An 11,429-nucleotide genomic window follows, 5' to 3' on the forward strand; every position below is an offset into this window, starting at 1 on the left:
ATTAATGACCAACTGCTATGATTTATTACGGTTGGGAGTCTTCTCTTTTCATATCTTCCGAGATCTATTCGTACCTGCCTTTTTCTGCTGTTTTCTACAGCATCGACAGAATCAAATTTTGATTGTAATCTCCTCCTTGCCGATTTTATAGGCTGCATGTGCATGTACATATAGAAATAAATGCCATTTATAAGTTTGTTTATTGCTTTTTGGGTACAGAATAGAAAATGTACAGAATAGAAAATATACTGCTATGAATAAGTGCCGGAGAACAGGGTAATCTCTTATTCAGTGTATGAGAAAATAACAAGACAACGGCTCTGTAAATCATTTTATCTCAACTCTATCCCAAGGTACAAGATAATATGCAATAATTCTTGCAGAGTGTACCTCTTATTCTGAAAAATGCAGATTTTTTTGATGACCTTGAGCTTCAAAACGGTTACTTTGGAAGTTGAGAGATCAGACAGCATTGGGAAAGTTAAAGCTCAAATCCAAGATAAAGAAGGTATTCCCCCAAGTGAGCTCAGACTGGTATTTGAGGGAAGGGAGCTCGAGGATGGTCAAACTATTGCTCATTATAACATCGATAATGAATCCACAATCTTTCAGGTTCTCCATCGCGGGAGAGGAAAACCAGTCTTTCTTAAAATGCTTCAAGTCAAAAGCTCAGATACAATTGACAATGTGAAAGCCAAGATTCAGAAAATTGATGGAATTCCCCATGACGACCAGAAGCTGTTTTTTGGTGGAAGAGAGCTTGAAAATGGTAAAACCTTAGCAGATTATAATATTCAGAACGATTTCACCATCCATCTTGTGCCCCATATACTAACTGATTGACATAAGTCCTCAAGGGTTTCAAGTTCTTTTTAAGTATTTGTTCTAGTGATGTGGTTTATATAAACTTCGTTCTATAAATTCTTTGGCTGATAGTTGAGCATGTACAAGTCAATTTCAGTGTATTGTCTTAATTGAAAGAATAGAAAGATCTATAATTTTAGATATTAAAAGCAGTCAAAACAAGAGGGTTGATCTAATAGCACAACAAAATGAATAGATCTATAATTACAGGTAGGTTATTTGTATAGCATGCTATGTGTCTTGGCTACGTGGCTACATTTTGCATTCATGAGAGGAAACCTCAATAATAAGAAAAATGTCTTCTTTTAGAAATCTCATAATTAGAAAAAGTAACATTCTCTCTAATGGCCAATATTTCTTCTTAATAACTTTTAGAATATACTCTTGTGACTCTTTCATAAAGATGTCACATATCTTTTATGGTCTGAATTTATTCTAGAGTATACCTACTTCAGTGTAGCTACACTTTCTCTTATTCTGATAAGGTAGCACAGGTAGTCTGTAATACATAAACACTTGGTTCAGATTTGTTGCTCCCACAAATTTTGAAAGCATTTGAAAATAAGTGAGATGTGCTAAAAAAATTCTAAACCATAATTATGCACGCATTATTGAGTTCATAAATGATTTTGATAAAAGTAGTACATTAAATAGGTATTGTATAAATTCAAAACAAACTAGAAACTGATTACCAATATATTAACCACAATTAAAAAAACTGAGAAGTAATGAATATTTTCATAATTGTTGTTCACACTTGATTCTCTATTTTCTCTAATAATTACATGTCCAGCTATATTTAATATGTATTTGAAAGTTTGGTGTCTTGTATTTGAGAAATTTTACCTTAATAATACATTCTTCTACTAAGAGAGGCAAGCTGTAAATGACATTCAATGTGCCATTTTTTTACCCATCAATCAACTTGACTACACTTAAATGTAAAGGAGAGCATAGAAAGGATTTAAAGGAGTTTACTAGGTTCTTTGACATTGTGAGAGATAATAGGTCTTAGAGTTCCCCGGATAACTTGCAATTGTTCCCCATGTTTGGTTTTTGAGAGTCATGATATGAATAAAAATGATTGATAGTTTGGTTCTTGATTATCTAAAAAATTAGAATCCAAAATACAATGGTTGTAGATATTCATTTTTTTCCCTGCTTGATAAAAAAAAAAGTTTTTTCAAAGGAACTAAATTCATATTACACTACTGATTACAAACTAATTTGTAGTGATTTGGAACTGTGGCCAATCATGTCAAGTTTGGGTTTTCTAGAACTTCTGCTCGCTTGAACCTTCAAACTAACTTATGAACTACTACTGCTACAATTTTTCTTCCACTACTCACAATTGATTATAAAAATGTCCTTCCAATTTCTACTCCTTGTCCTAATTGTCTATTGGCATTTACTATTGTCTCCTCTCATTTGAGAATTTCCCCATAATTTTGGAATTCAACCTTATCTTCCAACGATAAATTTAATAGCATGCCGGAGGTTGGATCCCAACATTTTTGAGTTATTTTGTGCAATTTCAGGTTTTAAATTAGCCATGCATAACATTTAATTTATCAGGACATGGTCCAACACTCGCCCACCTTGAATCCCGTATGAGCAGAGTGAAGTTAAGCATGTAGTTTATACTAGGTACCTTGGGATTCCTTTTGGAATTGGAGTTTCACTTCAAGAAATGTGGAAGCGGTTCTTGGTTAAAATTGAAAGAAACTTCTTGACCTCGGCCAATAGATTCCTCTTTATGGCTGGTAGAATTCAAATTGCTAATAAAATACTTATTGCTAGCCAAGTGTATACTGCTTCACTTGGATACCTTCCAAAACTTGTTATAATCATCTGACTCAACTAATTCATAACTTATTTTGAGGAAATGGTCAGATGAAAAGCCTAAAAGGCCTCACTACATCATGGAGTCGTTGTATTCAACCAAAATATAAAGGAGGTTTAGGAACTATTGATCTCAACACCCAATGTATTTGTCTAACTACCAAATGGATTGTTATATGGCCTTAGATAGTGATGTTGCATAGAAGTATTTGGTACACCATTGTATTCATATTGCTTAAGCTGGTAGATCTTAGAATTGAGTGATGGATAAACTCTTGCTCCTTATGTCAAAAATCAGTTTGCCCTGCTTTAATTCCATTTGGAAATCTTGGCAGATAACTACAATTTTTTTTATCTTGGTATGATCAATCTTTCAATAATGGCCTAAGCTTTGCATCTTCCTCAGGCCTTGCATCTTCCTCTGTTTGGCAGAACTTTTTATTCAGCTTGACAATGCAACACTTTGAATAAATATCTTTAAGGTTAACATTTCTTTAACAAAGGTATTCAAGTTTTTCAAGACCTCTAGGATCAGGTTGGATTCAACTCAAGTGCATGACAACTTAGGATACAATATAAGTTATCTCCTATAGATAAATCTCTTATCCTTCAAATTCAAAGACTTGTGCTGGCTGAACTATTGATTTGTTGTCAACACTCAGCCATGCTAACTTTCTTACAGATTTGAAATGGCCTAACAACACTTTTGTGCCTTTACCTCTTAAAATTAGTTTATAGACAAATCCTTCCAACTTGTCCCCTCTCAACCTATCTTAATTGTAAATGGCATTGCAAGCTTAGTTGCACAAAATTAAACAAATTTAGTGCTCTTATTGACCATCTTAAGCTAAAGTTCAAGCCCAATTGACAGCCTAAAAGATACTTCATATCAAAGTCCTTATTGGTGATTGTCTCTCTTCATATCCTCTGCTCCTTAATGTCCTTTAGATTATCAAGCATGCTTTTTGGTATGTTCTCATGCTCATCCTCTATGGAAATACCTTTTCATCAACCTCCCTTCTCTTTTCTGTCCTCTCTGGACATGGAAAGTTGTATTGTTTCTGCTGTCCAAACACGTAGATACCATATCATAGAGTTTCAGGCACATTATGTTGAAAAATATTTGAAAATTTTGCTGTGTAGCAACTCTTTCTAGCAACCTTTTCTTACACCTTTTATATAGTTCACTTAGAAGCCATTATCATATGTATGAATCTCTCATCTTGCTTTTTTACAAACCTCTATTCAAGGCATCACTGATCTGCAAGCCCATCTGAGAGATACAAATTCAATTTAGTAATTTTGAGGCAAAAATGACAAGTACTGATGACAAAAAGGAATGATATTATTGCTGATTTTATGGAGCGTGGTAGAGATAGAAAAGGTCTTCATCCATGCAAGGTGGAGGGTAGGTATACTATCTCCACAAAGAAAATAGATATTCTTCTCTACAGATCAGAGCAAATGGCAACCACAGCTGTAAGTCTCAGAACTAGGCCAGTGGCTCTATTTGCTTCTAAAAGGCATGCATTTTTGAAGAAGACGAAAGTTTGGATGTGCTATTGACTTATGTATTTTTCAGCCATTAGTATATCTTAGTTGTTTTTAATGGGTATAAACTTGTTCATGCTTTAATAAGTCCTTGTAGATGCAACTATTACTAACTTTTATTTTTACGAGCCTCGTATATTTCTTTGTCTTGCTTTGGCAGCTGTATCTTTTATGATGCGTTGTCTTATTTGTGGCTGTAGGCTGTTCATCAGTCTTTTCTTGTGAGTGTTTTTGTTGTCTTTGTCATGGCTGTTCATTGTAAAATGAATGCTTCTATACCATTAAAAGAAAGAAAACAAACAGAAGTTCTTCGAAAACATATTCAGTACTCACAAAAATTTGATGAAGAGGAGAAAACTAAGATTTCTTTTTCTTTTTAAATTGTGTTGCCCATATTCAAATTGTATCCAGTATTTCTACCAGGAGATGTCTAATTGCAATGGACTTCATCTTTGGTTATAAAAGGTCAGTCTATATGATACGCTACTATTCTTAACTTGAGCTTAGATGCAAAACTACTACATTTATGGGTGACATTGTGACATTGGATTAATACAATTATATGCAAAACTTAATCAGCACTAATAAATACTTTTTTTTCAACCAAAATTGTCTTCCTTTAAAATACAAATGATAGGTAGAGCCTCACAGGCTAGACGGTTCTCCTTTTGAATATCAGCCCCTGCATTAATTATTTGAAGCGTAGAGAATCTTCATCAGTTCATATTTAGCCAGTGTAACTATTAGTTCTATAGGTTGCTTTCGTTAACAAAATTTGTCTAAGGTAAATATTCATTTGGCAATTTGGTGAGCCTTTCCAAAAGGACGGAGTGCACCTACAAAATAACTGGAAGCAATTGAAATGTTGCAATGTATTAAACATATAAGAATTTTAATTAATGATTATATATATTTTTCTCAGTTAGGGGGTTCTGCTATTTAGGCCTGAGTCCTAGTACTGGCACTGTTTTGGTACTGGTTCTTCTGGGATACTTCACAGGTTCTCTGCGGGTCCTTCTGTGAAGGACCTACAGTGGACCTAGGCACTTAGGAAGTACCTCAGGGCAGTAGGTCAGTTTATGTATCTCTTTCTGATTTGTTCATCAGTATATTCTTTCTATCAGCTTTAGATACTGTCTTGCAACAGCTTGATAATATTATTCAAGCCAAATTTGTTCTATGTAATGCCTATAGTTTATAACAGTAGTGAACAACAATCTACTTCGATTCATTTGAAGGTCAGGGATTGATTTATTTTCATTTGTAGATCTAAGGACATGACTCTTGATATATTTGTAAAAGCCAGCCAATAGTTATGTTTGTTGATCATGTTCATATTGATGTCAATTGCCAATGCATGTAATTTGAAACTGTATCAGTATTATAATTAATTAATTTATAACTTTATTGGCCATTATGAATTTATGAGTATCACTCTTCTTTTATATTTGTAACCATTATGAATTTATGAGTATCACTCTTTTGCTATTTAGGCTTGGGTCATGGTACTGGTACAATTTTGGTACTGGTTCTTCTGGGGTACTTCACAGGTTCTCTGCGGGTCCTTCTGTGAAGGACCTACAGTGGACCCGGGCACTAAGGAAGCACCCCAAGGTGGTAGGTCAGTTTATGTATGTCTTTCTGATTTGTTCATCAGTATATTTTTTCTATCAGCTTTAGATACTTTCTTGCAACAGCTTGGTAATATTATTCAAGCCAAATTTGTTCTATGTAATGCCCATAGTTTATGACAGTAGTGAACAACAATCTACTTCGATTCATTTGAAGGTCAGGGATTGATTTTTTTTTCATTTTTAGATCTAAGGACATGATTATTAATATATTTGTAAAACCCAGCCAATAGTTATGTTTGTTGATCATGTTCATATTGATGTCAATTGCCAATGCATGTAATCTGAAACTGTATCAGCATTATAATTAATTAATTTATAACTTTATTGAACATTATGAATTTATGAATATCACTTTTCTTTTATATTTGTAATCTGAAACTGTATCAGTATTATAATTAATTAATCTATAACTTTATTGGCCATTATGAATTTATGAGTATCACTCTTGTTTTATATTTGTAACTTCAATGTTTTAACATACATACATGCATACATATACGGATGAACCCGATCCCACAAGGGAGGAAAAATTGTCGTACCAATGTACCCAAATCTCGTATCTATATCCGAACTGGAACCCAAATTGACAACTTAGATATTTTTTAATATAATGATTAATGATTGATTGTAATTCTGATCCCTTATGCTCTGCCATACATCAGCATGTATTTTATTGGTGATGAAAATGTTGGATTGAATGAAAAAGTTCAATGTCTTCATGAGAGTGCTCAAAAGCTCTATCAAGCTTATACATTTGATACTTGTCACTAGAAGAGGTAAGAAAATTATTAAGACAAGAAGAGATATAAAAGGGAGAGTTAAGCAAGGAGCTCTATTCCTATCAACAAACTTATCAAATTCATGCAAAAATTCCAGGGGTAATGGTCCCCTATTCATAATATTCTAATCGTGCACATGATCAAAAGTCCATTTAGCGAAGCAATCTGCAATTCCATTCCACTCCCAAAGGATGTAAGTAAAACAAACAAATTCCAGAATTTTATGAAAGAAAAGAGTCTAATTAACAACTGAAACCAGTGGCCAACTAACATCTGATCAGCTTTCAGTTTTGGCTGATTTTAATATAAAAACATAAAGATATCTGAATTCTAAACTAATATTTTCCTATCCTGTACAATCTATTAGGAATCTAGCTTAATAGAAAACAATTCTTATCGGTTCTACATCTTAGTCAACTCACCAATTGAACATAATCTCTAGAAAATTAAATTTTCTCTATATCAACTACGGTGCATCCTCCTTTTGAAAAAATATGTAACCTATTATTCGAAAAATATATTGTTTGGTTGAGTGTATACTTCGGATACAGACCGATGTCAATAGATTTGGCTCTGACAGCTATATGTTTTAATAATTAATTATGGAAATGTATTATGGATTAATTAGTTTGTATTACTTTGTGGTCAAATTTTTTAATATATGTTTGTACACGTCAACTTTCTGGCACCTTATCTGCGTAGGAAAATTACGATTTCAATTCAAACAAATTATACTTCAATTTTAAATTGCAATTTGGAGGAAAGTTTTATTAGAATTTAATTACATTTCTATAATGAATATCAACTTTTGAACAATAGACATTAGGTTTTCAGAGTCTATCTTTTTCAATGTTTAATATTTTTTATCATAAGTGCAGCATTAGTTAAGTTGCTGTCCCATTGCACAACTCTCACAATCTACAGCACATTAACGGTAAGGAAAAAAAAAGAAAAAGTTATCAACCATTCCTATCCATATCAAAAATAATTCAAGACTTACCAGTAACAAAGTATATAGCAGTGCAAAAGATAAAAACTAAACCACAAGTCATAGAGGCCGATAGTGAAATCTAAAAGCGAGCATCAATTAAACTGTTCTTTTTGTTGAACTTATTACATTAATTAGGTTATGAATGTTGGACTTATTACATTAATTAGGTTAGTTTCTAAATAAGCGAGAATGATTGTTCAATTAATGTAATAAGGGGGGAATGTTAGGTTTATTACATTAATTAGGTTAGTTTTTGTGTTTAGATTAGATAAATGAAATTAGTTCAATATATAGTTGTTGGGAAGTTATTCCCGTAAGTAGTTATTGTAAGAGAAAATAAAACTATATTAACATGCCCAGACATCAATGTAATGATTTAGTATTATATCAATATTCATATCATTTCAGTATATTATTCTGTATCATTTCAATGTCATTGTTAGTTTCAATTTTGTATGTTTCTGAATGCATCTACAAAATCTAAATCAATAGTTTTAACATTTTATATTTTTGCTCTTTTAATTTATATTTTCAGTTTCACATTCTTTGGGCCTGTTACAGTGGTATCAGAGCGGGTTAATCAATGGAGAGAAGAGTTTTTTTAATGGATTTTGGATGACCAGATCCTATTTTTTGTGAATAAAATAGGAGGCTGGAGGAAATGGAGGTTGGAGGATTTTTATCATCTCAAGCTAGCTTCTCGCTTAGAGATGATTATTGCATGAGAAGCCACTATTTGTGTCCCTTTAAAGTTGGGGCTTGGCCAATTCCTCCTTGAAGATAAGAGGGGAATTGATAGATTTGTGTCCTTGAAGAAAAGAGGGGGCTTGGCTACATGATTGTCCTTCTATTGAGTAAGGGGGTGCAGGATTTCAACAATGGCGTTTGAGACACTCAGAGGAGATGTCAATTTTCAAAGGAAAGACATCCAGACATATTAGTGGTGATTGTTTCTACGACACTTGAGGAGGTGTTAGACACACTCGGAGGAGATGTGGACTTTCAGAGGAAAGGCATCTCATGTGCAATACCAAAGGAGGCATCAGGCACACTCCATGGAGATGTGAAATTGTGGAGGAACTATGTCTTGTTGTGTAAAAGAGGTAGAAACAATGTTTTTATGAGGCCAACTTCAGCATTTGCAATCTGAAGTTGGGATATGAGTGAAACTTTAGGATTAAGATTTGCAATCTGAAGTTGCAAACTATTTTCAAAGATTGGTGAAAGAGCTCAGCTTCAGGATTAAGATTTGCAATTTGAAGTTGCAGACTACTTTCAAAGATTGGTGAAGGAACTCAACTTCAGGATTAGGATTTGCAATCTGAAGTTGCAGACTACTTTCAAAGTTTGGTGAAGGAGCTTCATCAAAGTTTATCATCTTGGTGAAGGCTTTTCAATTTTATTGGATTAATGTAATAAGGGGGGGAATGTTGAACTTATTACATTAATTAGGTTAGGAATGTTGGACTTATTACATTAATTAGGTTAGTTTTTGTGTTTTAGATTAGATAAAGGAAATTGATTCAATATATAGTTGCTGAAAAATTATTCCTGTAAGCAGTTGTTGTAAGGGAAAATAAAACTATATAAACATGCCCAGACATGAATGTAATGATTTAGTATTACATCAATATTCATATCATTCCAGTATATTATTCAGTATCATTGTTAGTTTCAATTCTGTATGTTTCTGAATGCATCTACAAAATCTGAATCAATAGTTTCAACATTTTATATTTTTGCTCTTTTAATTTATATTTTCAGTTTCACATTCTTTGGGCCTATTACACATTTGATTTTATTTTCCTCTTGTTCTTTCCTTGCATCCTCTGTAACTGATTTTATTTCCCCTTCTCAATCATTGCTTTGATGGGATGTGATTATGCCCTGTAATTCTAAGATTGTGAAAACACAGAAGAATTTTAACTCACTTTTGACATTTGTGCAGTGTTTTCATGTTCTTATAAGTGGTTAAACTAAAAGGATCTATTTATTGAAAAAATTAACAATCGATCTTCATCATTTGCACTTCTAAAAAATCTGGATGCACTTTGCAACATTTATTAATTGTCTCAATATTCTATCTTTTCATCTTATACCAGTTTGTTAAGAGCATAGAAAATGCACACCTTGCTCACATTCTAAGTAAAATTAATGAAGTAGCCCATTAATTTGTGGAACTGAAATATCTAAATTTTAAAAATAAGAAAAAAACTATGAGTAGACTTCATTACACTTATTTTTTATTTTTTATTTGATAAGAGATGAAAGTCATTAATTAAAATAGTTAAAAAATATAACTCAACTTTGGAGAGGTGGAGTTGGTGGAAGTCCTTTAGTTTTGCTTATCATTTGAAAGATAGAATAGAGAGATACAATATGTGAATCGAATTTTCTTCCTACGTTCTATTGTCCATTCAAAATCCCTTCATCTAGTTTAGTCTCGAAATAACATAGCCAAATCGCCAAACAACTTCTAGTCTACTTTGTTAATCTTTTAGTTTGTAATATAACAAAATCACAAATTTGGAATGTCATTTTTAAAACCAAATAGCTTAAAAGGAGATAAGAGTACTAAGAATGGTCATTAACTAAACAAAGAAGTGGTACAAAAAATACAGATGAACATAAGAAACATTTTTTTATTTAATAACTAAATTCAAAGTACATGTAAAAAGTCATTGGGTAGGCATAAAAGAAGGGGATTAAGGTTTTTCCTCCTCTCTAGGTGAGGTATCCAAACTCATCGCCAAAATAAATTACTCAGTAAGCATAAAGGAGGGAGATTAGGGCTCTCCCTACTCTCGTGGTCAGGTATCCAACCTCGTTACCAAAATAAATTACATTTTTACCAAGATCTCACTTACATTAATACCATATTCATCACCATATTTATCTCTTTAGTGATGTTCTATCATCATTAATATATAAATAGTATCTACCTTAGCTTATTGAAAGATCAGTTCCTTGATTAGCTAACTCATTTGCCCTCTTATTTCCTTCATGATATATATGGTTGATTGGAAGTTTGTCAAAATAATTACAAAGCACAAGGGCTTTAGATAATTGAGCATTTAATCTCTAGTTAGTGAAGGAGCCTTTCCTGAGGGCATTGATTAATATGGATTAGCTACCTTCTATTTCTAGTTTCTTAAGTCCCAATTCCTTACAAATATCCAAATCCTCTACTAAAGAAGAAATTTTTTTCTTATATGCTCCATTGAAATTGAGCTTATACCATCCTTTCTTAGGAGCCTTCCAAACACATTATTCTCTGCTTATGTTACTTTGAATGCCTCCCTTCCCTAGGAAGGGGGGGTTTTCAATCCAATCCACCTACGATACATCTTCTCATCACAATGAGACATGTTTTTCCTTTTTGGGAACATAGACATCAATCAATTGTTTGTTAGTTCAATTATTGAGGCTTCAATTTTACTAACAATATGATCAACCTCCATCTTCTTGTCCTGAAATATTCTTTTATTTCTCTCCTTCCATAGTTCCCAAATTATGGAAGGAGAGAAGATCCAAAGGTTCTTGTAAATGCTATTCGATTTTAGCAAGGAAGTAAACTCATGATGGAGTTAGTGAAGTGGTGTAGAGCACCTCCCTTTTTGGTTTTGCGGTTGGTTTAGGTTTTTTATAGGGTTAGTTAAGAGTCTTTGTGTGAGTTTAATAAGATCCAATGGTCTTTCGATACAAACTTGCCCCAATTTGCTTGTAAGGGCAAAAGTTGCTCATAAGGTCAAAAGTTGTCAAGTGGGT

The 11,429-nt window shown here is 32.9% G+C and overlaps 1 pseudogene; it reads left to right on the forward strand.

The window, feature by feature from the left end:
* Positions 1-265: 265 nt before the first annotated feature.
* On the forward strand, positions 266-921 carry LOC149554937 (polyubiquitin pseudogene; annotated as a pseudogene).
* Positions 922-11,429: the final 10,508 nt, after the last annotated feature.

This window comes from Cupressus sempervirens, chromosome 5 (genome assembly GCF_028749045.1).
Source record: "Cupressus sempervirens isolate cs-2001-9-10 chromosome 5, ASM2874904v1, whole genome shotgun sequence".
NCBI classification, from domain to species: Eukaryota; Viridiplantae; Streptophyta; class Pinopsida; order Cupressales; family Cupressaceae; genus Cupressus; species Cupressus sempervirens.